Source organism: Neolamprologus brichardi, chromosome 9, assembly GCF_056152115.1.
Source record: "Neolamprologus brichardi isolate AB-2024 chromosome 9, ASM5615211v1, whole genome shotgun sequence".
Lineage (NCBI taxonomy): Eukaryota > Metazoa > Chordata > Actinopteri > Cichliformes > Cichlidae > Neolamprologus > Neolamprologus brichardi.
In genome coordinates this window covers 24,303,398-24,327,342 of record NC_142112.1, presented here as the reverse complement: position 1 = coordinate 24,327,342, position 23,945 = coordinate 24,303,398, and positions in this window count along the sequence as shown.

The window sequence follows — 23,945 nt, the reverse complement described above, 5'->3', positions numbered from 1 at the left end:
TAATAACGGCCAGCTGGATATTCAGTTGAATACTTAATCAAAGTCGATACTGAGGGATTTCACTAAGATTATCAGGATTAGGAGACAAAAGAGTGTCCCTTCCTGTTTGAAATTCCCTCACATATTTTACAGATATGTCCATGACAAATATAGACAGCACCCTCACCCACACCACCACCACTGTTAGCTGATGGAAAGAGAAATACAAACTACAGTCATCTTTTTCAATATTCCTTTATTATACTATAGGTTCTCCGACATCAGTGAACAACAGATGCATGCACTGCCTCATGCAGCCAGCCGAATCTGTGCAAGTGCCTATCACTCTAACACACAGAGAACCGTGGACAGTATAATAAGCAGCAAATGAGAAATCTTCTGAAAAGCCTGTGCTAAAAAGCCTAATCACATATGGGGAGGTCAGTGGACCATCTGCTACCTGATTGTTATCCTGGACAGCTCTCACCGTACCTGAACATCAGCGTACTGAAGACATCCCCCTATGCACTAATACAAAAATAAACCCACTCTGAAAACAGGAAAAAAAAGGCTGATGAAGATGTAACACTGCTCAGAATTTTGAAAGAATACAACCAAATATAAACCACAAAGGACTAGTAAATATAAATGCAACCAGAATATACTAGCTAACACTGTTTGTGGACACAACAACTTTGCATGTAGGGAGTCTTTATTTCGGCTCTGTGTAAATTAAGTCACTGTCTATTTACCACCTCTGACATCCCCCTCTGCACATACAGCCCTTGTCAGCTTTGCTCTGAACCAGCTACATTGCATGGAAAACAGATAATGCTAGTATGGCCTACTTATTTTCCACTGCCTTTCTCTGTGTGTGTAATAAGTTGTGATGGCATGTCCTCTTAAGGAAATGCAACTCTGATTGCGAGGAGGCCATGTAGAGGAAGGGTCAAAGTGAGAGGAGGACAGATACAACTCCCACTACAGATGCAGAGTATGCAGAGTGACTGCACAAGTGCTATACAGTTTATACTAAGATATTACACATTTCATATATCTGGTTGTATGATGTTATTTGGGGGGGCAATGCTACAAAAACCCAAATGTTTACATCAGTGTAATATAGTATTTTGAATTGGTCAGTAATGCACAAAAACCTAATATACATAATGATAGAAAATTACACATATATTGAATTAAGATTTTTGCAATCACTATAAAATATTTGGAATTTTTATTATTTAAGAAAGCAAGTGCACAGACTCTATTAAAGATTAAATTGCACTGCTAAGCTTTCAAAACAAGAGGGAAAAAATTCTCTTGAAAACAAAAAGCTGAATTCACAAGAAAAAAAATTGCTCTTGCTCAGTTGAGCAGCCTTTACCCAGAAGAGCTGCTTCTCCAGCCTTACTTGGTATGGTATGGCAAGTAGCATATAATGGCTAATATTAGCTAAAATTACTCGGGTTTCACTAGATATTTGCTGTATGTGTGACCGTACTGAGACAAAATTGGTAAATTACCAGTCATGTTGTCAAGTGTTAGAACACAGGGTGTTATTTAACATCATCCTGTAGCAACCGTACTGTAGCAAAGTTGCATAGCCTCACTTTGTTGACCAGTGGCTATTTTGACCACAAGTGGCATTTGTAGAACAATGCTGGAGGACAACACATGGTATGAAATCACTTCTGTTTTGTGCCTTAGAAACATTAGTGACATCATAAAATAAAAGTTAGCTAACATTAGCCATCATTAGTGGTCATAGTCAAAGAAACCTGCAATGATGGAGCTGGGTTAATCCCTGCTCTGGCATCCAGGGTGTGTGGAAGTGAGTATTCACCAGGTTTAACACAGATTCAGCAAAGCTTGCCTCATAAAATATCTGTCTGTTTGGCATTACCAGGAGCAACCAAATTTGGCACATAAGTACATCTCTGGCCTGTGAAGGTTCTTATCTATATCGCCATCATGTTGCCTAGCAACCACCTACCAACGGGTTTAAAGGTAAATGTTTGTAGCATTTATGGTCATGACGCCTTATAAAAGCATTGTATCATTTTAATTTTGTGACAATGACATCTCATGTATCTTTGCAAAACTTTCATTATGGGTGATATTTTATGACACGATCGTGCTGCCTAGCAACAACCTACCGACAGGCTTAAATTCCCCATCTGTGGTGTTTATGCACATACAGCGCCTTATGAAAGCTTCGTATGATTTGAATTTCACTTACTAACATATAATTTAAATCCACAAACTTATGTCATCATCATGTTGCCTAGCTACCACCCAAAAACAAATTAAAACCAACACACAGTAGCATTTGCTTGTACTAGTAGTTTGCAATTAATAGGAAAGAGATAACTGGTGGGAAACAGAATCGGAGACCAGTGAGCGGAGTTAATGGGTACCTAGAGAGGACTGTCCAAAAGTGACGTGAGGATAGTAGCAAAAAACAGAGTAAACACACAGAAACACAAGCAGAAGAGAGCAAAGTACCTCAAGGCAGCCATCCGCGGCACCATCTTGGTGGCAATCAAAGATGTTGTTCTTCCCTGTGCTGCTTTTTATAATCATTTATACTGCATTTTATTGTAGCTGAATTCACTAAACACAGTACTTCTCATTTGCATAATTTCCTTTTCCGCTTGTTGGATGTCCAAAGAGGCTAATAAAAGCATCACTTTGTCATCACTAAAGTTCGTGATGATTTAAATAAACAAAAACTGTCTGGTATTAAAATACGTGGTACACAGATATTACAAGAGACACAAAAATCTAATTCCAGTACAACCAAAATGCATCCAAAAGAGCTGCAAATGTGTAGAGCAAAATGGCAGGAAAATGGCTTTGAACTATATAAAAATGTAGCTGCTGCTGCACAGATGTTCCCAACACTGTTCCAGGGGACAATGAAACGGCAGCAGAACTGCAAGTGAGCTGGACCTCTGCCAGAGAGGCTATGCAAGCAGACGGTGTGGCCATATGAAGAAAAGCTGCGAAAGCAAAAACACTGATTGCAATGAATTGAGCAACAGTTTGTTTTAATGCTCAAAAGTTATTGATTTTTAAGAGAAACGGCGTGTAAGTCTTTTCAAATCTGTATTGCGGCTTTAAAGTGACAGTAAAAGAAAAAAAAAAGTCAGTTGTTATTAATGTCATCTGTAAGTTCATAAGAGAAAGTAAGTTGGGTCTGAGCTGCTTTGTGGGTCACCTCAGCAAATGACCTGCGTTAAGACAATCAAATGGCTCTGGATAAGACAGCCACTCTCCACATACAGGATTAGGTCTATTGACCCACACTGCCTGGGCCACTTACATAAACACAACATAACAAGCCTGTTGTGTAAAAGTAGCGCACATCCTGTAACCTACATTTCTGCGGATCTGAGCTGTCTCCTTCCTATCATATGACCCTGAACTTTAAGCTGGATTTCGACCTTGTGGAGAAGATGCATGTCTTATAGAAGCATTTAACTACTGAATGCTATCCCTCGCCTGCTGAGCACAAGGCATCTTAATTCAGGATGTGGATCTCAGTCAGCAGGTGAATGCTCCTAATCAGCCATCCATATGTCCTCCTATCCACCGGCTGATTAAGGTTTCCTTTCTCACCTACCCTGATTACTGTATAGTTTGATAAATCATTCCTCCTCTGAAAAATGCCAATGATATGCTAATCCAAACTGAATAAAAAAATGAAACAAGGTTGCTCCTTGTAAACCCAATCTCGCTATCTATTTTTATTTTTCAGAAATCTGTTGTCCTTGTCCTCCCACATGGCTCGTCTGTGTAGCCCAGTTGGTCACAGGAGAGTCTTTTTCAATGGACCTCAATCTCTTTTTGGGTCAAAGGAGCAATTCTGCCCTGTGATTGAGAGCAAGAAGAGAATCGGTTACCAGATCTCGGTCAACATCGGTGACATCACACAGGCTAGTGTCAATACACCTCCCACACATGCACATATCCAGTTTAAGAATTTGACTCATATGTTGCAAACATATTACCCCGGCTGTGAAGACAGGCGCTGAATTTAGGTCATGACCATTTACCTTGTTATTGTGCGATTTTATACGGCAGCAAGCGAATAAACTGCAGTGACGCCTTAATGCAGCTAAAACCCCGGTGAAACCAGCCACCACGTGGGAAGAGTTCATCCCTTTTCAGCAGCTGATGAACATCTGTTCAGCATTAGTGGTTACTGGTTTGTGGTCCTCTGGGTACATCACAGGGCTCAGCTGATAATATTGAATCCTCAGGTGCAGAAAGCATCTCTTCAGAGAAAAACATCATAGATATAACAACAACCTTGCAGTTTTTTTTATTTTTTTAAGAATAGAAATAAACTAATAGATGCATTTAATGAAAAATCCAAACAAATAAAAAATGTATATAAAATGTATATTTTTGGGTATGCTTTTACTGCACTGGCAGTATAATACTTGAGTTCATATTTCTGTCAGTTTTGACAAGAACCAACACCAACGGCTGAAATGCAGCCCAGTCCATGACGGAGCCCCCCACCGCGTTCTACAGATGGCTGCAGACACTCACTGTTGTATCTACTCCAGACCTCCTCTGTACATACTGACAACTATTTGAGTCAAAATTTTAAATTGGGTTTTCAGTCCAGTTCTTGTGTAATTTGGCATACCTCAGCTTTTTCTTCTTCTTTCCTTCCCTCAAGAATGGCTTCTTGTAAACCACCTTTCCACTGAGACCATTTCTGATTATACTTCAGCAAATTTTCTGGCTTTCTTCCTATTTCTTAAGAACATGACTTAGAGATACTGTTCCACTGCTGTAGATAGTTTTTTGGCGAGCCACTTCTTCTTTTGTTGTCCAGTTTCCTCAAATTTTATAAAGCACACATTGTACAGTTTTATACTGAGCTGAAATATGCTATTTTTGGCTAATATTTCTTTTTGGGAATCACCTTGTTGGTACAAGAAAAATATTATTTTATGCCAGTAAAACTGTGTTACCTCTGGTATTTAAAGAAATGGGAACAAATTAGGCATTTTTGTGACAGTGCACATGCAACAAAGTGTCCAAAGATACCATTTAAAATGTTTTTTTTTTCCTGCCAAGTTGAGCTTGGTGAGGTTTTATGTTTGAAAACTTGACTTGCGAACAGTATTGTATATTAAAATGTTTATTATAAAATGGCTTGTTCTTTAAAAAGAACAAATATAAACAAAGGTTTAAAAGATTAAACATAATTCAAACATATTTAATACTAAGTGAGATAATTACATCATTTATTATAACATCAAGGCATTTAACTTATTATTTCTTCTTAAAACTGTAAAGTATTAGTTCAGAACAATTCAATGCAATTTTATTTATAATTCAATTCAATTGTTTTTATACAGCGCCAAATCACAACAACAGTCGCCTCAAGGTGCTTTATATCGTAAGGTAGCCCCTACAATAATACATACAGAGAAAAACCCAACGATCATATGACCCATATGAGCAAGCACTTTCGCGACAGTGAGAAGGAAAAACTCCCTTTTCACAGGAAGAAACCTCCTGCAGAACCAGCCTCAAGGAGGGCGGCCATCTGCTGTGACCGGTTGGGGAAAAAGAAGGAAGACATTTACACGAGCGGTTATAAATACTGTCTGCTCACAGTCTTAATCATCTTAATACATCTTAAATTTTCACACTTTTTTTGTCAACTAGTAAGCTCATGCCATCTTAGCGTACTCCTGCAGCTTCATTTACCACCCAACCCTGGATTTCTTTGTTTAGGATCCTTTGACTTTGTCCAAGATGTTATATTTCAGTATTTTTCTTTATTTTTAAGCCTTTAAAGTGGTTTCCAAATATCAAATATTGCCGTTCTGACACATCACGGCAGCTTTGCAGAAATATGCATGAGGTGTTCAAGCGTGTCAGACAGGAGACCGCAGTTCTTATCAGGACTGGGAGCTTGTGTTTTGCTATTTTTTGTTTCACTCTCACTGAGTACTTTACATTGCATTTGCTCTTTTGTTTTGTCTTTACCTGGTTAGGTTCCAAAAACCATTTGGTTTAGAGGTTGAACCTAGTTAGGTTCAGGAAAAGTTCTGGTTTGAATTCTGGTATGCCAGCATTAACCATGTACACTGAAGACCTTTAAACGTGACACCCAGTGGTCCTTTACAAATATCTGTCTCAGTCATGCTTCTCATAAACCCACTAGGGCACCGACACCAAATGACATCTTGTGACTGTCTCTCAGGAACCAGCCACTTTCACAAGGCAGCAGTATTTGACGCCTCAGCTCAAAGCCAATGTGTAAACTTTACAGTGAGATTTTCTTTAACAAATTATATATTCTTTTTGTTTTGTCTCTAGGCAGAGACGCTTTGTTTTGTGCATGGATGTGTGTCCAGGGGTGTAGTTGCGCATTCCTGTGTGAATGTGTGTGCCTTTGTGCGATTCACACATTCCACAGGTTTAAGGAGAGGTCATGATGAGAATATTTCTACAATCGTGCGGTACTTCTTTGTTTACATACCAGACGTGCTCCCTGGAGACGGAGCGACTGACACAATGAGCTTTCCTGAGCTGTCTGTACATCACAGCATGTCTCCACCACATCACAAAATCTCAACAAATTCACAAATAGCCATGAGGCTCTGGTTCTGAATGTGGGAAAGCTGTTGCTTCTGTGACGCACTGATGTCATTATAAAATGATTGTCTGTGCAAAGCAGTGACTTGCTTACTAAATAGTGAAAATTCAAAAAGCACAGGCAGCTGTAGAACTGATACGAGCTGACATCTTCACAGCTAGCAAAGGTCTTGCTTTTACTATAGCACCCTTATGGTTTGTAAATCTAATTGTAGCCAGCCTCTTGTCAAATAATCAGTCGCAGAAACCATACCCTTTCCCACATGATGGGGGTTATTGAAAGATAGAATGGCCCCTCGCGGAGACGGGAGACCTTTCCCCTGGAGCCTGACCTCTGACCTGCCTCCCTGTGATCAGCTAATTAGGGGAGAGCGAGTCAGGGGAGCCTAAAAGCTCTCTATGAGGAGCCAACGGCTGGGACCAAGCCCACTGGGGAAAGAGGGAGAAAGCTACTTGAGGAGAAGAGATTGAATTATGCCTGTGTAGAGGCCACTCTGACAACATGTGTGTGGGAAATGAAAAACACCGGGAACACCACTGACTACACGCACACAATCTTGAAGGCGCACACATGAAAATTCCCCAGACAGGTGTCTGTCTGTGTTGCCGCAGACTCGACATGATGAGTCAATAAAACACGCACAGCCGATCGAGTTTTAAACAGAGCAGTCATCAGCATTCAGACAGTCTGCCCAGATTTATGAACCACGAGATCGCAATACCTTTCACGAGCAGTTATCTTATGAATAATACACAGAGACCATCTTTGATGAGCCCATCTACAGCCGACCATAAACTTCTTTTATTTGCAGCGCAGGGGTTGGTCTGTAGTGCCTGCGCTTCATAAAAATGGGATCTTCTCTTCTCCGGCTTCATTGAGGTAACGGCACCATTTGGGTAATGGCTCACTAATATTTTACATCAGCTCAGGGAGACCTGATTTACTGCGGCGATGCCGGGAGAAATCTTATGCAATCAAAGCATTGTTTCACCTCCCACCGAGTTACTTGAAAGATGATTATGAAATCAGAAGCCTTGGTACTAAAACAAAGAGAGGCAACTTTTAAGCAAAGTATTGAGAAGAATGTAAATCGCTTCTATTGTTAATTTGATTCCGACTCTTTTCAGTTGCTTTAGTTCTGTGTCTTGATCCCTTTGGCTTGTTTGAGCTCCTGTTGCACAGTTTGGGTTATGTTAAATCTATAATTGAAGCTATTTATGTGCAAGCATATTACTTCGTGAAAACCACCGTTATCCAAAACCTCTTTCTCTTTGGTCTTTAAAGAATACGTGGCATTAAACCACTCAATTGAAAGTTTAACATTAAGTTTTTGTTTCTATCAGATTTCACTCGAAAAACTTCAAACCTCCATTTTTAACACTGGCAGCAATAACAAAGTGACTTGAAAGACAAATAAGGGCTCAAACACAGTTACTGCATTTACTCTGACAGTCGCTCTTTGCTTTTTTTACTTCCTCTGTTTGCAACAGGACAGAATAAAACATAAACATATTTGATAAGAGAGAAGGGGGAGTCTCTTTTCAGTGGAAAATCAATATATCTTCTCTTCTGCAGCATCATATTCAGCAACATGTTGTGCTTAATCTGTCCTTTTTTGGTTTTAAATACAGCAGCCTAAGGGAAGTGGGAGTTTGGCATCATACACACATAAACACACTACGTGGTGATAAACTTCATGTGCATTTAAGATAAAGTGACCAAAAACCACTCTGAATCACTTCTAGCTAAAAACTGCCAGCAAGCTGTTCCGCATCAGGTTTTGACATTCATTAACTAGAAAACTCTGATCTGAGTGCACGTCCTGTACCACGTGTGTGCACATGCACTTGCAGACATGAGAGAACAACAGAAAGCGTGCGTGTGTGCGCTCCGTACGTCACACCCAGCTGGAGCCTGATACCAGCGAAAACGACGAAAGTTCTGACCTTTGAGCTCGGGCCACGTAACAATCAGCCTGACCTGCTTCGTGCACGCCAGCCAGCCTCAGGCCTCAGTGTCGCATGAAACGGAGCGTACTCCTCTCTGCAGCTCTCGGCGCTAAAATGCCTGCTTTCTGATTCACGGCTGCTTGCATGTGATATGTATTTATAACAGAGCATCCTCAGTACAGTGTACAGAGGATAAGGTGCTTTGTTGTGTTTTGTTTAGGCTGAGTAGATTCTAAAAAAACAGAGTGTTCGAAGTCTTAGGAACATCTGACTCAAACATGAAATACCCGCTGAAAAAAACAAAACCTGAAAGCTGAATGGTTGAACAACTGGTCTAAAACTTTCCATTCCTATTTCTCGTCTGTTCACACAGAGAAACCCAGACCGCAACAGCATGTGTGTGTGTATATTACAGCTTACACCATTATAACCACTGGCAGACTAAGTGAATAACATTTTTTATGCTGGTTGTCAGACTAGGCAGCGAGTGAATTCACGGGTTCTTGAAGTTCATATGATAGAAGCAGGTAAAAACATTTCCACAATCACATTTCACGCTGGTTTGTTCCAGATATGCAGCGGTTAGTACCCATCAATAAAAGGACAACCAGTGACAGGTTCACGGGGACCCGAAGCTGACTGGCGTGCTTGGGAAAGAAAGGCTGAACTGTTTGATCCAACAAAAGAGCTACAAAAAGTTTCTGAAGCCTTTTATGGTGACACACAGTACATGACAGATTCTTTCATGTGATGCTGCTTTGTAGATCATTCATATTCCTGTATATTGCCTGATGGGAGTGAGTGCTGTCAGTAGAATAACGCAACCTGGCTGCCGCAATGGGTGTCATCGAGCATCCGCGGTATGCGGTGGAAAAGCCGGGTGGATCTGTAAAGGCTCCACCTTGCAACTTGCAGGACTTGCAGGATTTAAGGTGTTGGAGCCTCATACCACCAGACTGTTACACCTTGTAAAGTTCATGCCTTTGGGTCAGGAAGAGAGGTGGTCTTGATTTTGCATCTGTTTCGTGTCATTAATTTCAGTTAATGCAATTTATGCTAGGGGTCAAAGGTCTCATGTCCTCACATTGTGCAACACATGCTGCCCTCTGCCAAACACTTAAGTACCTCACCTTATCATTGGGTGTAGTGCCTGCTTTCATTATGATACACTGTATGCTGTGCGATATGAGCCGTAGTGCACATATCAGCTACATGTGTAGTACAAAAAATTTGATGCGTAAATCAGATGACAACAAGATAAGTGGCTATAATCATGCCATACAAAAATATAAAGTTTAAAGTTTTAAAAATCTATCTTTTGCAATGGTGCTTTTGAAAAATGTTTTTCAATGATCGAGTTTGCAGTACAGTCCATTCGGGCACACGCAGAACTGATGACAAAAGCAGAGATGTGCCAGCACTTGCTGAGCCCACACCACTACGGAGGAGGCATGTGCTGAGGCTGACTCACAGCATAGCTAGAAATCATCCAGTCATGAATCTGTCTGTGTTTGGGCGTACAGATCGAGGCATGTATGAGTCATGACAGAGAGCGCAGTGGAAAAGAGAAAAAGAGTCACAAAATGCTGCAGAGACAAAGAAAGAGCACAACCAGTGTCGGGTCAGTCGTACACGAGCTCCACAGAGTCAGTCGTCGTCACAGTCGGATTGTCAGCAGCTCTGACGTCAGCCTGAACTTGAAATAAACCCTGAGCTGAGCGGGAGCAGAGTGACACAGTTTTACTGTCTTTGTAGCGAAGCGCACAGATCCCTCCAAACCTCATTCTCCATGCCCTCGTATCTTACTCCGTATTTCTCAATCTAAAACACAAATTCTGAGGATAAGCTCGAGCTACACAGAAACACTGGCTCTTCTCAAGCCTGAGTCTATTCTGCGAACTTCTAAGAAGAAAAATCCTAGTTGATCTGTGTCCTATATTTGGCAAGGCTTGGAGGCTCCCCGGTCAATCTGTGTTAAGGCTTTTCCCCAGTCTGAGCGGGTTGTGCAAAGAAAAAAACCTCGAGCAATCTCCCCCAACAATATTTGCTGGTGCATGTCCTATCACCATGGTGACTGACACTCTCGCCAGGCGGTGTTGAGCAACTCTCTCTGTGGCGTGTGGGGGGGGGGGGGGGGGGGGGGGGCTCCTGTAGGTGAAGGAAGCAGGGTTTAGCAACAATTGGTCAGGAGCAGCTGAGCCTTTGTGTGTTATTATAGGTTAAAATCCTCCACCTTATGGTCCCACCTGGCATCCTTGGGAATAAAAGGAGGAGGGGATTACCCCTCCTCCTTTTATTCCCAAGGATGCCACTAACTGTATCCTTAGAGACAAAAAGCAATGCAGTATTTGTTTGGGTTTTTCCAAGTGAATATACTATATAGTGCAGTGAGGATCAGCGTGATATTCTTTTTTAATACAGATAATTACTGCAAACATGGATATCCTTGACAATATACTCATAACAAGCAATTTGCAGTATAATACGGTACTTTTTTCTTTTTCAGTTAAATCAGTTTCGGTCTCCACCTGTAACTGAAGTCAGCAAAATTATGTTGCATCGAGTCTTTTTCACACAGCCTAGGTAAATAAATTAAGAAGATTGTAAAAAGTAATGTAGCAAGCAGAATCAAAGAATCCTGATAATGTTGGCGTTTAAATTATTAACTGAGTAGTTTGCTTTTGGGATGTAGTTCCCATTGTTCCAGCACTCTCATTGGGATTAATTACCTGTGGACAACGTTTATAGTCTGGAAGTTAAAGTTGTTAAAATCTTGAAAACTGCTGGCTTCCTGTAGTCGCTTGAAGGAGTAGGAAAGCTTGCCAAAGCTAAATAGATACAGTATATCTAATGTACATAACTTTAATAGATTTCTTTGTATTAACTAGTAAGCTATTTATGGAGCTGGACCCGAATTACCTCACTGTATGATATCATAAAGCAGAGCCTGACCAATAATGGATTTTTAAGACCGATACCGATATTTAATGTTAAAATCTGATATGTGGGCCGATATTTTTTTCTTTCAGGTTTTTTTTTGTTGTTGTTGTTTTTTTCGCAAAACACACAGATATCACTAGAATTTCTTATGTGTGGTTATTTCTGATTCTTTACTAAGATGATATGACAATGCAGGGTAAAACAAATTTGTGTTGTGGATTACTCTGGTGAACAAGTTATGCAGCATTAGCACTCACAACATGGTTGAGGAGTATCTCTTCTCTAAGTTAAAATTATTTGCTGATACCACTTTATTAGGAAATGGCTAATATCGGCCAATAACACTGGCTGGATCATATACGATTTGTAAGACCTTGTACTAGTATTTTTACAATCCAATATGTCAGTCGATATTTTTGTTCTCTTTCAGTCACACAAAACAAATGGACTTCCCCAGCATTTCTTTCTAGTTATTTAAAAGTATACTAAGATAATATGACAATGCAGGATCAAAATTAATTCTTTTATTGTTTGTATTACTTATTTATCTTATTTCCTACTCAAATCTTCTAATTTTATGATTCTTTTTCTTAACTCTTATCATGTCTCCCTATGTTTTTATTTCGTTTGATTATCTTAATTGTACAGCACCTTGGTCAACGGTTGTTGTTTTAAATGTGCTATATAAATAAATTTGAGTTTGACATTGACTTTATTGTCACAACAGGTTCTGAATTACACATTTGTACTGTGATGCAGACACAGGACAGCCCCTGTCTTACATCTTTCAAATAATTACAATTATTGGCCAGTAAATAAAAATATTTGCTGAGACTTATTTAACTAGCTAATAGCAAGCATAGGCCGATAATGCTGACCGGCTGAGATATCAGTCAGGCTCTACTATAAAGCTTATATTATTTTCACAAATCCATTATAGTAGATAAAACTAGACACACTGTAAAGTGACAGTATAATGCTGCCAATACTTGGCTGTTACTTGCAAGGAAATTATCTTTCTTTGTAAGGAGGAACTGTTTTTGAAGTGAAGCAGTGTTTTGGTTTGAGGATATGTCCCCATGTTGTCATGGTAACCCTCAGAAAGGGCAGCTGGCAGGATGGTAGGAAGACAGCAAGGATGGCACTCTGTTTGTTCTGCAGATGCAGCCCTCTGTTCCCAAGAAGTCCCAAGGTGGTGAAGACTAAGTGGCGTATCCCGAGGGGTTATCACATTTCAGAGCAAAAACAAGCAGACGAGTCTCAGGCAAACAGAATCCCTCATTGAAAAACCTTTCATTTGCAAAGGCTCTATAGCTGGTGGCCTGTTTTTTCCAGGAAAAAAGTATTTTCGGAAATGTGATTCTGGTTTTTAGCTTCTGGTATTTAGGGGGGGAAAGATGAAAGCCTACCTGTTTTTGCATTCTGTGAACCATGAAAACAATCAACACAAAGGCAAATGAGGTGCTGCAATCTTTACAGTAAATATCCAAAAGCTGAAAGACTGCCCACTGCAACTTTGTGTTCAGATCTATTTTGCCATGTTTTTGTGGTGGGACATGTGAGTCATTAAGTTCCAGCCACATCAACAAGCAATAACTAATGCTGTGCTGTGGAAAATAAAAGGCCACTGTTGCTGGCACTGATATAAAAGGCAACACTTCCTATAAATAGGTTCACCCCAGGCCATTGGGATGACATAAGTACCTCAGTCTACCACAGTGGTGCAGCTTGTTTCCTTTTTTAACTTCTCTCTATTTATCCATTACCACATATGGGGGAAAGCACGTTCTGCTGTGTGCCAATTTCATCCTAATACAAGCAGCTTAGATCCCAATATCACAACTCAAGGTTACAATGTTGGTATCACAGTAAAATCAAAGTTTAGAAGGTAAAGAAAATTATACAATTTAGGGACTGAATCACTCTCTAAGCTGAAGCACCTGTTTGCATCGCTTTTTTCCTGTTTTAATCAGAGTTCTCTGGGTGTCTCGTCATTGCTATGACTCATGTTTTCATCATCACAGAAGCACCAGAGACTCTGTAATGTGTGCATGATTCTTTTTTCTAATTAGATAGCTAATGGTGAAGGTTTCTGACAGCCTTCATTCGTAATGGCACACATTTCCTGTAGAGTATGACTCATATGCTCTACCAGAGGGAGAGGGAGAGAGAACAGCACCTCAAAATCCATCTTCCATTGTGAAGGTGATCTCATCCCGAGTCATAATATTAGTGCTCTGACATGTTGGAGCTCATCCACAAGTCATAAATCCTACGCTTTCACTCACCACTGAGTTCAGCAAGATTCAAGATCAACAAGTCTGAATTCCACCACTTGAGACTTTGACTGAAACACTGCTTTCACGAAGTGAAATTTGTGTGTGTGATATTATTTTATGATATTATGATATTTGTGATATTATTATTTTATTAATTTGTTTACTTTTTACCTCTGTAAAATGTTACATAACTTTTAAATTATTATTTCTTTTTGTAAAAGAAAATATATATATAAATCTTAAATACTATGGAGAGGGAAACATTTTCTTTGGCCCTCGTTTAGATTGCTGGGATCTAGTAAAAAGCCAGGTTGTTCTACTGCAAGAACTGCAAATGCATGCAGCTCACCAGGGAAAGCATTCTCGGTGCTGAGGTCCTTATCTTCTTCAGACTTTTCAGTAACTCACACAGAGAAAAAAAAGCACTATAGTGCTCATCTTACATGCGGTGTTGAAAGTGTACATTTCACCCTGACTTTCAAGAGGAGTTGAGATTTTGCTCACACATCAAAACCGTCAAAGTGGAAAATAATCCCACAGTTCCTCTGTCGAGTCTGCATTGATGTCACGGTTGCCACGGCAACCATACCAAGACATCATGACTCTTTGCCGCCCTTAACGATCTATAAGCCGATTTTGCCCCGCTTTCCCCTCCATCTCTGTTTTAAAGTACAGCATGAAAAACAGAAGCACTTAAATATGGGTCCAGCTGGCAGCGATGGGGATGAACGCTTATGATTTCTTTAAAACAGACAGCTATAGTGCAGCTAGTAAATTCACTTCTGAATTTCTGGCAAATATCCAACAACAATCTACTTCTGAGAAGGCAAATGATTAATACTCTGATATAAATCTGCAGATCGCAACTGCCGAAACTCAAGAAGTGCGGTAATCTCAGGAAGGTATCGTCTCCGGGGAGTCAGCTACAAAGCCAAGGGTAACACTTTATTTCAGTTAGGTCATGAGCAGTGCAGGCTTTACTCCAAAGGGTCTCACTCATTTAAAGTATAGTAAGAGGATCTTGTACTATAGTCACATTTTTGTTTCTCACTTTTGCTATTGATGTCCTGTCAATCAATACAATCTTCTGCTTCCTAGTTAGAAAAAGAACAAAAAAGAGCCAAACATGATGATGAAGGGACAGTTACAGAACTCCCAGAAGAGATCAGGAAAGCTAATATTTTGTCATGTTTTATGTTCTTTTATTTAAACCCATTACTTTAGACTTGCTTTTTATTAATTCAGCAGTTTCTTCTTAATATTTCATATTAAATAATAGATTTAATGAACAGTTTTGTAACTTATTTTGGAAAGCATTGTTATATAAATTATTATCAAGTCCGGTCAGCTCTCTCCATGCCTATCACTCAGCCTGAAGAGGTTACAACCTCTTACCTCTAAGTGCCCTGAGGCAGCAGCAGCCAGGAAAGCAAATACGTGTCAATAATCACAGCTACAATAAAAGCATGTTTATTCTGCGAGACAGATGTGACAGCGATCAGCAAAAAAATGCTGAGTGTTCGAAATCTACAGCAAAGGCAGCAGTGCTGGGATCAAAAAGTCTGCACACATTGTCTTGTGAGCCAGAGACTGTTGATGCTCTAATTCAGACTTTCTCATTAAATATTCATAGTTTTGTGCCAGTCCAACAATTTATGTCTGACAACCAGAAATTAGATTATCAGTGTGATATGTCTGGAATCTGTCAGAGACAGATCAGTGGCGTGTACTTGGTGTACAACATCTAAATAGGAAGGATGCCTTGAATAAACCCTTTGTTAAAGCATTTTCCTAATGAGCTAACCACTATCTTCTGCTGATAATAATCTGTATAAGTCAGAGACTTTTGCTGGGTTCCCTGGAGGGAGTGAAATAGTGATGGTGATGACTGTTATGCGATAATCTGTCTCGATCTCTTCCCTCGACAAAGATAATCTGTCTAGTTCACTGTGTACTGTGCCTGTTTGCCCGGGAGCCTCAGTCTTCAGTTCATGGTGGCACACTAAAGCAAAGCTGCAGGAAAGTAGATAAAGGACAGGGAGGCATCACTGCTTGTGCCTGTGCCAAAGGCGATCTGCCGACTGGGAAGCACGCCCAGAATATGTGTACAGATAGATAACTATCTGAGGGATCTTTCCCCTGCAAAGTAAGCAGGATATGAATGTGACAGCACAGTGTCTCTACAGGTGACAGGAGGCGATGCAGCCGCTTTTCTTGGAGCCGAGGATTAATTCGGTCTGGACGTGCTATTAATGCTGCATGTGAAGGTACAAGCTCGGCCGGGATGCCAAGTCGTGGCGTGGCAGGTTGCCAGAGTGCTTCTCGGGGTAGCATGTGGCTTCTGTAGCTGTGAAATACGTTTTCAAAATTCACTGCCCATGATGTTAGAAATGTGAAGTGGCTGCTATAGCAACAATTTCAGACAAGTTAAAGTAGCAGGAGTGCGCAGGTCATGAGGAACTCCAGTCCTGAATAAAAAAAAGTATGTGGGGGAACTTCTACGTAGCCAATTTTGATTGCTGTGCCAGTGTATAACTTCAAGGCGAATCAAAATATAGAGATGGGTATGAGCTTAGATCTATGATGTCACAGAAGAATTCAAAAACTCTGCCTGCCATGAGTGTAAATTCAAAAACTTACTGAACTGAAAAAGGCTCGGCTTTTGCAATTTCCGTAATGCATTAGGTTGCATAATATAAAAGATAAATAGTGAACCATCATATGAGTGACTTCATAAAAGGAAAATGAGAGATAAATCAATAATTAAGCATTTTACTACTGTTCAGAATCTTTTAAAATCCCTTTTTTACTATGAGTACTACATACAGCAGCTTTGTGTTATGTCCCGAGCATGGCTGGCTTCCAGTGTTTATCTGAGGCTGTGCCGCTTACACCAGTGAGGCAGCATGGGAGTCTGGCACCGGCACAATGCTGTGAGCTCAAACTGTGACTGTGACGTCATGTGGGTGGCCATTCCTATGCACTCAGCACTTTTTGCCCCTGCTCCTCTTCAACCTCTCTGTTGTCCTACAGCTGCACATCGCACAGTGACCTCTGGCCATCCTCTGTGAGGCACAGGGGGAAGGGGTTGAAGGCACAGGTTGGAAGAGATGGGTGCGAAAAGCCAAATCCTTTGGCTGGAAGGTCAGACAACTTCTACAGACAGCAGACTGGCTCTTCAGTGAGCGACGAGACTAAGTGATAAATGACTGGTGCTCGTCTGGATGTCTGTGCTGTAGTCTCGCAGCGCCATCCCAGATAGAGCGACAGACAAAGGAGAGGGAAAAGGGTGAAAGCAGCGGAAGCGACACAGAGCGCCTGTCTCACATGTTCCCTCATGTGAGAGTGCACCAACCAAGAACGGGAGCTGCTTTATGTAAGTGTCTCCCAGCATCCTGTGGGACCGATGGACAGCCTCACATGTTTGTGTTGCGGTAATCCCACATGGGCAGACGGGAAGGGCTCAGTTGGACCGTGCCACAGAGCGCCCTATCACAAACCACTTATCATTTATCTCTCCCCAAGTATGAGTATTTGGTGGTTTGCTGGTCTGTCCAACCAGTCTGTCTTCTGGGTTTCTATCATCTTCTGCAAGTTCCTTTTGCTTTTTTTTTTTTTTTTTTTTTTTTTTTTTTGCTTTTTTTACATGTGCAGCTACTTTGTGGTCCTGTCCTGGCTGTGAGGGCTTGCAGCTGGGAGAAGGAGGAATAAGCTGAGAAAAAAAGGGGAGGGAGGGTTGGTAGTGGTGAGAAGAGGAGGACAGATCAAAGGTGCTGGTGCTGACTCTTCTTCCATTCAGACACAGCAGTGATCAGAACCATGGTGCTGTATATATATATATATATATATATATATATATATATACACACACACACATATATAAAATATATATATACTTATTTATTTATTAAGAGACACATCCTTACAGTCAGCCCCCCCCCCCCCCCCCCCCCCCCCCCCACACACACACACACACACACACACTCACACACACACACCCCTCACCGGCCTCCTTTCGCTCAGGGCAGCTGGCAAAACACAAAGGAGAGAAGTGTGCAACTGGTGTGATAAAGCTGGGAACATCTTGCTATTCAAGTGTCAGCATAATAAACTGGAGGCACAATTAAGGGGGGAAAAAAATCCCCAAACCACAAGAACAAGTGCTCAGTGCTGCGGCAGCGTTCATCGCCAGTCCAGCTGCGAGTTGTCTTTAGGACACATGAAAAAAAAGGACAACAGAGCTGTTCTGTTCGCCCCCCCCCCCCGTCTTCAGAATGCAAATGATCAGGCAGTGACATACTGAGTGACGACAAAGCGTGTGTGTTTTAACCTCAGATGATATTGTTAGGGAGGTCTAATGCATCAGCGTGTGCACACATTACTCCCTTTGTCTAAAAAAAAATTCCCAAAAGCTCACATTCCTCAGCAGCTACTGCACACAGTGGGATATTCATATAAAGTCAATCGTTTAAAGGTGTTTTAAAACTTTATGGCTTGCACAAAAAGAAGGGGAAAAAATATAGAACAAAGGTCCTTGTTAAAACCTGAATTAAAACAGGTTTGCTGAAATCTTCAAAAACACCAAACTCCTGTAGAATTAAGAGCCTTAAGCATCAAAAAAACAAAAAGTTTGGAGGTTTTTCCCCGAAGCTTTTTTTTTTTAAACGCTCGGAGAGATTCCTCGCTCTTAAACCTCCTCTCTGTTCTCACAATCCCCCCGAGGAGGCTGGTGCAAAGTCTGCCGCTGTCTGGCTGTTCCCATGGCAACCACCAGGTGAGCAGACAGGCTTGGAAAGCACGGCAAGGAACATGTGACTCCCTCCACATGCTCAGGCAGCACACGCTCTCAGATAACAGGAGGCTCACTCCCTCCCATTTCTTTTTCTTTCTTTCTTTTTTTTTTTCAAACTTGCAAGTACACAGTGTAGTCACAAAAAGGCGATGTTTGGTGGGTCTTGAAAGTCGACAAGCAGACGACCAGTCTGCCAGTCCATCTGTTTGCCACCCTGTCTATCTCCCTGCGTGACACATCCACACACACACAAACACACGCATGCACATAAATAGCAACACATCGTTTTGAGGAGTTCAGAAGAAGAAGAGGCTGCCCTTGAGGGAGGGGGTAAACTGAGATGTGTCATAACTTCTGAACATCAAGTTCAGTTCTCCTGCAGCGGCAAAGGGCAAGAGAGATGATAAAGCAGCAGGAGGAGGTGAGAATGAAAAAGCCACACAAATGTCTGGAGAAGAGAAGGAAGATTACCTCTGATGACAAATCAAAAAAAAAATAGACTTTGAGAAAACAAACCTGTGTGTGACCAGATGTATATTAGTTTACTGTATGTTGCAGCCAGTTTCAAACAACGCTAGTCTCAGGCATGGTAGTAGGTCTGTGAGACTGTGGGGTGATTTAAGGTAAACCTTGGTGCTGATGTATAAAGGCATAGTGCTGACTATTTTTTTACTGTCGGAGCATCTGTCATCACAGACATAAAAAATGCTAATTTATGCTAATTAGCGCTAGACATAAAGTACAGTGAGCTGATGAAAAAAAAGAACACGTTGCTAAAAGACAAAGCTGATGTGGAAGCAGTGGGTCTTCAGGCTAGCACTAAAAGTGATATATTTTCCATAAACTCCCACCTTTAAGTGCCCCGTATTAATGAGAAAAATCATGGACAAATAATTTCTAACTTAACAACAAATAGGGACAGTTTTTGTTTTTAAATAAATCACCCATTGGGACTTGAAGTTTGCTACTAATAAAGACAAAGCTGCTTTGAATGCCAATTGGCTGCTATTTCAGCTTATTCAGCATTCAGCCGTATAAAACATGCCAATTTATTTTGCTGAATATTTTCCAGCGGCTAGCCTCACACCAAGAAGGTCCATGGTTTGAACCCACTGACCAGCTGGGAGTTTGTGGAAACTGTGGAGTTTTTCTCTGTGGGTAATCCAGCTTCCTCCCACAGTCCAAAGACATGTATGTTAACTTAACTGACTTTAAATTGACTGTTGGAGTGTTTCCAGCTCTGCCTTATGATAACTGGAATAACTGGACTGGATAAGTGAGGGAAAAAAATAATGCTATTAAATATAATAGTGAATTACCAAGCTAGCTAGCCTGTGTTAGTATTTCCTAATAATTTGCAGCATTAGCCTCTTCTCAACATATGGACATGTTTGGCTATAAAAGAAAGAAAGAAAAAGAAACATGGTGAGGGTCACATCTGGAGGCTTCAAACATGATGGATGACCTGAATGGTGCCACTTCCATCGTTTATATACAGTATATGAGTTTTAAAGTTTTTATATGCAGAGAGTAAGAAAACTATTAGATACAGAGCATAGTGACATATCTGCAAAATAGTGTTTAAAGCGTGTCACTGAGAACCTTAAATACCAACCCCCGGTGGCAGTCGATGTCAGTGCAGTCGCCAGTCATATGGTTTCATCCTCTGAAACAATACATTTCTGTACGTTATCAATCAATCTGTACATTTTTGGAGATTTTAGTTAAGCCCACGGTGCACTGAATGCTCTGCCGCATAGAGTCTGGAAAAATCTGAGGTAAAGACAGACTTGAAAGCGCTTGCAGAAAGACAGAAATTACCCATCATTAGACAGAGTGTAATTAGAGAGTCAGTGTCTCACAATCACATATATGCATCATAAAGATTCCCATGTTTCATGATGACTAACATTTCAGAGTACCTCAGCTGCAAGAAAAAAAGATGTTCTGTGAGTTCTCCTCTATTGTCTCCTGTTGTAGGGAGATAAGAGGAGAAAATCTCCTCACTCTGTGCTTGGGTATGACGCTCAAACTATCCTGAGGCAGCTGCAGGGAGCCTCGGTACAATAGATTGCAGGTACTGTCTAGCAGCCACATGATTAGCATGGTGATGTTTTGAAATGAAAAGATTCCCAATTAGAAAAATAAAATTGTTTTATTGGGACAGAGCTGCAGGCTCATCATAAGAACCTCTTATTAAAATGTCACAGGTGATGAAAGAGGCTAAATCAGCCTTGCGCAGGTCTCCACTGTAGATCTGAGAAGAGAAGGAGATACTCTACCTCTCCTCAGTCCCTGTGTATTAGCGCTTTCTTTCTCAGATTTACATAATCAGGGAGGTGACAGAGGACAACGTGCACCCAAGTTGCGTTTCATTATTCATCTATCTCGCCTCTCCACTTGTGTTCCAATTCTCAGGATGACACAGGATGCCTGAAGCAGATCTGTCCACCAAGCTGACCTGCCTCAGATTACACTCTCATGCTGCTGGTGTGTGTGATTCATCTTTAATAACGCGTAACATCAAAATGTGAGCCAAATAGCATGAGCTGGAACACACACAGCCCTCATCATTAACATGTGCATGCTGTACATTGTGTAAATCCTCACCAAGGTTGTATGAATGTCTGCACAGCTTCACGGCAACGGCACAGAAGCAAGCAAAGGTACACACCTGTGAATGTGCGTGCATTTTCACTTTTTTTGTTTTTCTTTACAGTCAAATGTGTCGCTTTCATTTGTACACTCCACAACAGCTTTCCCCACCCATAACTGCCACCACCGTTCTATAACAAAAAAAAAACCCCACCATGGCCAAGTTGTGCTCCCAGCCCCCAGGTTTTGCAGCTCCTTTCTGCTGAGGCGATTTCTGTGGAACACGACTCCAGAATAGGCTGGATCGTGTTGCTGTGGATTTCGCCTGTCCGCCTGCAGGGTCTATAAATAGTGCCTGTCAGATATTTTCACTTCTGTGCTGAGCACACTCAGTGGCAGAGCAGTGTATTAATATCCACGGTGACCAGAGTCGTGCCTCAGGAGAGAGAGAGTATGGTGCGGAGGTGTGTGGAGAGAGGGAGAGAAAAAGAGAGCGGCAGTGGAGGGACTTACAGCCAGAGCTCAGCAAGACTACACACAACCAACAGTCTGTCATCTTTTCTCCAACTTCCCTCTGCTGACTGAAGCAACAACAATGACGTCTTTATGTCTGACTCTCTGACATCTTTGTGCATGATTTCAACCGAAGGAAGACGTGTCCCGAGTCACATTACCTTTTCAGCATGATTATTTTATGCTTTAACTCTCAAAACATAAACAATATGCAATCTGATTGCATAAAATAATAGTAGTTTTGAGTAGTAGCGACCATGGAGTCGATCCTATGCAATCTAATGCAAAAAATATACAAACACACAAACACAAACACACAAACTGTAAACAACAAGTCATGAATTAAGGCTGGATTTTGCAGTGCTTTAATAACACTGCAGCCTGCTAATATCCCAGGAGCATATTAATAATCAGCCTTGGAGGCTGACTATTAATATGAAATAAAAGATCGTGAGATAAACCCTCAGATTGCGTGATTTAAATATGAGAAATAAATCAAAAAGGTGAGTATAAGGATGAGGCAAGTATTAAAAAAGCTGCCCTGAGTGTAAATGTTAAACTTTGATATAAACTGGGTGTGGTAATGTGTAAAGAGGAGTTTTATCTCAGTACACACAGATGTGCAAATAAAGTCCATTTTCTGTCTGAATGTCCATTCAAGCTGCAGTAATTAATCATATCTGTACTGGTCATGTGCTCCCGAGCCCTCAAAACACTCTCGCACACAAACACATGCACAGATCTGGTGATTGCCTTGTGTAACAGGGGAGGATTCTGCATGTGCAGTTTCAAAGCGTCACATGTCCGAGTGGACAACCTGAGGTCAGATGCAGTATTAATCACAATAGAAAAGGCAACCCAGTTGCCAATCTGTGGACACGTTTTGGATTATATATGCAGCATTTTGCATTTTGTTGAATTTACATTTTGTTTCCTCTATTATTCTCCTGTGCAAAAAATAAGACCTCTTAAGCTTTGTTACACATTATTGTTCTTTCAGTCATTAAAACATGCACATAAAATGAGAGCATACCCTGCAATAGTTGGGTGACATTCAATATGATTGCATCATGTTTACAGTATCTCGTCTACAGCATCTTGCCCTTCATGAGCAAGGACTGTGCAGAGAGCCTGTGGGACAGTGCCTCCAGTGGAGAGGGTTGGTATGACCAAAACAGATCCTGAAGGAAGTGCTGCAGCAAATCCAACCACAACAAAACAGCATGAATAGCATTGTGTAGAATGGGTTTTAGATCAAAGCTTTTGAGCATTGCAATATTTGTTTGTTTGTTTTTAACCGAGACTGTTAACTGTTTACTAAAGACCTCAATTCCACTTGTTGTTATACGTGAGAGGTCCTATAATTTCATAGGCTCGTGATACGAGTGCAAATAGGACAAAGAAGCAACATATACAGGTTGTGAGACAGAAGGATTCTGCATATGCAGTTACACAATCCTTCAAAAGATCTCTGCAGCAAAGGCCATGACATCATGACCAACAGTCCTCATTATGTCACCATTCTCCAAATCCATGTAACTCAAGGTTTCTGTTAAAATTATTAGTTTTCCCAAAAATAAATCAAAGATTGATGACACAAACGATGACATAAACAGGAGATATTATTTATCAAATGCTAAAAAAAAAAGAGAGAAGAGTTTTCAAATGCTTCATAAACAAAGACAAAACTGGTGCAGATGACTTTATAACTGTATATAAGAATGAAATTACATATCTGGTCATGACCAGTGACTGTATATAAAGTGTAAAAGAACTGTTAAAAGGACGAGTGTCACGTGTCATCACAAAACCTTCCTGCATATGCAGATAATATGATCCTCTCCAGCTATAAAAGATCAATAATGCAGCTTCTCTGAGATATCTGCCTATTTAATGGTATTGCAGTACAAAGTGTCACAGGCACAGATAAGAGATTACAGCAGGCCTCTGTTTGCGTTTGTTCGCTCTACGCAGGACATTCCAGGAGCTGCGCCGTGTGACGTCTCTCGTGCAGGATCGTATTTCAAAAGGCAAGGCTCCACTGGGCCCACAGTCAAACCACAGAAGTCTTTCCCGGTGCAGCTGATTGCTTAACTAACAATAACTAACTTCGGGACTGGCTTATTAGATAAAAGCGAGCGTACACACAGGAGCAATTCATTTCTCAGAAACTAGAAGGAAACCAAACAGATGCATCTTGATTTTCCTTCCTAGTATTGAAATTTTGTGCTGTAGTATTAAGCACTTGTGTGTCTTCTTTTTTCCAG